This window comes from Micromys minutus, assembly GCF_963924665.1.
Source record: "Micromys minutus genome assembly, chromosome: 7".
Taxonomy (NCBI): domain Eukaryota; kingdom Metazoa; phylum Chordata; class Mammalia; order Rodentia; family Muridae; genus Micromys; species Micromys minutus.
In genome coordinates this window covers 72,291,359-72,295,233 of record NC_137976.1, presented here as the reverse complement: position 1 = coordinate 72,295,233, position 3,875 = coordinate 72,291,359, and the positions used below count along the sequence as shown (strand labels likewise).

The 3,875-nt window shown below is 50.1% G+C and overlaps 1 pseudogene across 1 annotated transcript; it reads left to right on the top strand.

Moving 5' to 3' along the window:
• The first annotated feature begins 238 nt into the window (after positions 1 to 238).
• On the top strand, positions 239 to 2,122 carry LOC308422767 (disintegrin and metalloproteinase domain-containing protein 15-like; annotated as a pseudogene). The gene has a single exon. The product of its transcript is annotated as a disintegrin and metalloproteinase domain-containing protein 15-like (transcript).
• Positions 2,123 to 3,875: the final 1,753 nt, after the last annotated feature.

Below are 3,875 nucleotides of genomic sequence, written 5' to 3'. Positions count from 1 at the left end.
CAGCTCCTTTTTGTTTTATAAAGGGAGGTATCATAGTCACCAGCATCTAGGTTAGGAATGGTTTGGTTTTGGCGAATCGGAACCTGGCTGGTATGTCTTTGGCAACGTTGTTTACTTGGTGTTTTAGGAAATGGATGGAGGCTGAGCACAGCTGGTGTCCGACGCAGCGGCCGGCCGCGGCCGCTCCTCCACGCATAGCCCCGCGCCTGTGCCCTCATCCGGCTCGGAGCTTGGCCGCATGAAGCTGGTGCTGCTCTGGGCCCTGGGACTCTTGGACATGGGCAGCCCTCCACCCTCCCCGCCGCTGCCAAATACAGGAGGTACTGAGCAAGAGCAGCAAGCCAGACCAGAGAGAGCTCAGAGTAGATCCTTCGAGAGCCAGGTTGTTCAGGACAGCCCCTCAATTAACCCACCAGAAGTGTTTCAGACTGGTTTACCTGAGGCCCTGAGGATTGAATTGGAGCTGGATGGTGCTTCTACAGAATAGAGATCTAGTCCCTGGATGCCCAACTCTGGCGTGGTACTAGTCTGATGGCACCCTAATGGTCAGTGAGGGATACAGTCTGGAAAACTGCTGCTACTGAGGACCAGTGCAGGGCCGCCCCAGCTCTCGGGGCTCCCCCTTTGCCTGCTCTGGAATCAGGGGGCTGGTAGTCCTGTCCCCAGAGAGAAGCTATACACTGGAGCTGGGACCTGAAGTCCTTCAGCGTCCTCTCATTGTTTCTCCAATGACCTCCTCTTGCCGGCCACACCTGTGCCCCACGCTGGCACGCATTTGTGGTCACTCAGGCAGGACCAGACTTCCTTCTGGAATAGCACCACATTCACAGGCTTAAGCAGGATGTAGTAACGGAGCCAAAAACTGTTGACCTGGTAATCGTGGCTGATAATTCAGAGGTCAGGAAGTACCCTGACTTGCAACGACTGCTGAACTGAGCACTAGAAGTGGCCCTTCTGCTAAACACGTCCAGCCCTTCAAAGTCAAAGTCCGGGTAGCGCTTGTGGGCCTAGAGGCATGGACCCAGCAGGACCTGGGAGAGATGAGCTCTAACCCGGCTGTCCTGCTAGACAACTTCCTTCGCCGGCGCCGGGCAGACTTGCTGACTCGACTGCCCCACAGTAGAGCCCAGATGGTGACTGTTACTCCCTTCTCTGGGCCCATGGTGAGCATGGCCGTTCAGACTATGGACCACTCCTCAAGGATCTTAGGAGTTGCTTCCTCGATCGCCCACGAGTTGGGCCACAGCCTGGGTCTAGACCGTGATTCACCTGGGAACAGTTGTCTCTGTCCAGGTCCAGCCCCAGCCAAGAGCTGCATCATGGAGGCCTCCACAGATTTCCTACCAGGTCTGAACTTCAGCAACTACAGCCGACAGGCCCTGGTAAAAGCCCTCCTAGACGGAATGGGCCTCTTCAAACGGCTACGCAGCTTGGTCCCCATGTCCTCTTTGTGCGGAAATATGTTTGTGGACCCTGGAGAGCAGTGTGACTGTGGCTTCCCAGATGAATGCACTGATCCTTGCTGTGACTATTTTACCTGCCAACTGTGTCCAGGAGCCCAGTGTGCGCCTGGTGGACCCTGTTGTCAAAACTGCAAGTTACATCCAGCTGGCTGGCAATGCCGCCCTCCCACGGACGATTGTAATTTGCCCCAGTTCTGCCCAGGAGATAGCTCTCAGTGCCCCCTGACACCAGGCTCGGGGATGGTGAGTCTTGTGCTAGCGGAGAGGCTGTGCGTATGCATGGGCGCTGTGCCGCCTATGCCCGGCGGTGTCAGTCGCTTTGGGGACCTGGGGCCCAGCCTGCTGCACCACTTTGCCTCCAAACAGCCAACACTTGGGGATGCTTTTGGGAGCTATGGGCGCAGTCCCAGTGGTAGCTACATGCCTTTCAGCCATCAGTGAGCAACTCCAGCCTCTGCTGGGCTCAGTCCAAGATCAGCTCTTAGAGATCCTGGAAGCCAATGGGACACATTAAAACTGCGGCTGGGTAGATCTGCACCGTGGCAATGATGTGGCCCAGCCTCTCCTGGCTCTATCTGGCACTGCCTGTGGTCCTGGCCCGGTGTGCTTCGGCCATTGGTGCCAGCCTTGTGGATCTCCTGGGAGCACAGGAATGTTGAAGCAAATGCCATGGCCATGTGATGAGCAGGTACTGCCTCTGTGAGGAGGGCTGGGCACCTCTTGATGGCATGACCCAGCTCAAAGGCCCGCTCAGCCTCCTGCTGTTACTGGTTCCACCGGCTCGTCTGCATCAGTAACTCTGCCGGCTCAAGAGATCCAGCTGCCGATACTGTCTAGTCCCTGATTTTAGTGGGATTGTTTCAAGGGTCTCTCCATTTAGTTTGATGTTGGTTATTGGTTTGCTGTAGATTGCTTTTTACTATGCTTAGGGATGAGCCTTGAATTTCTGAGCTTTCCAAGTCTTTCATCATGAATGGGTGTTTAATTTTGTCAAATGCTTTCTCAGCATCTGATGAAATGATCACGTGCTTTTTTTTTTCTTTGAATTTGTTTATGTGGTAGGTTATGTTGATGGATTTCCATATATTGAACCATCCCTGCATCCCTGGGATGAAGCCTACTTGGTCATGATGGATGATCATTTTGATGTCTTCTTGGATTTCCAGAATTCTATTGAGTAGTATTTTTGCATCAGCATTGATAAGGAAAATTGGTCTGAAGTTTTCTTTCTTTGTTGGGTCTTTGTGTTGTTTATGTATAAGTGCAGTTGTGGCTTCATAGAATGAATTGGGTAGTCATCCTGCATTTTTTAAGGGAGTTATTTATGTCCTTCTTAAATTCTTCTCTCATATTCATGAGATGGGATTTTAGAACCTTGCTTTTCACGTGTGTTGAGGTATGCAGGGCTTGGTGTAGTGGGAGGACTGGGTTCTGATGTTGTAAAGTAGTATTGGTTTGTGTTGTTTATGATCTTTAACATGCCTGTTGCCATATGGTTATCTTTAGTACTGATTGCCCTTGCTGTTTCTTACTGGACTCTGTCCCTCCTGTGAGCCCAGTTGTGTCAGAACTCCTGGGAGTTCAGCTGTCTCTGTGATCCTGTGATTCTGGGATCCTGTGGTCCCATGATCCTGGTTTCCTCAGAGTTCCTGTGATCCTGGGTGTGTCAGAGCACTGTTACCTGGGAGTCGAGCTTCTTCTGGTTGTAGGAGAGGGTAGGGAGACAGTGCCCTGAGTCTGCTCTGGGCACAGGTGCAAACCAGAAAGAGCCTGTTCCTCTGGCTGGGTGGGGGTTCCTCTCTCCCTGGATCCTGTGGCTTCAACTGTGATCTTGGTTGTGTCTGGGTTTATACTTTCTTATAATGAATCCACTATTGCTTTTTTAAACACAATGCATAAACACACCATATAAAAAGACAGTTACAGATAGATCTTCCTGATGTACATAGATGCAAAAATCCTCAATAGACTATTGGTAACACAAATTTAAGATTATGCCAATATGAGCAACCATTATGACCTAGTTGGTGTCACTCTTGAAATAAAGATATTATCATAATATGCATATATAGGATTTGTATATATGTGATAAACCTATATGTATGATATATATGATACACGTTATATTACCTATACATAAATATGTACATATTCCACACATCACATTATTATGAGTCAGCTTGGAAAATAAGTGTATATCTGCCTGATAAAATAAGTAAACAGTGGATAAATGAAATACCCCAACCCTGAGAATAATGGAGCCACCAGAGGGTGCTGTGACCTTCTCAGAAGTCTTCAGAGACCTCACATGTTCAAATTCCCTGGACCATGTACAACTGCTCACTAGACCCTTCCAGTGTTACAGCAGCTGCATCCTCCCAGGGGGCAAATGTACAGCACAGACCACAGAGC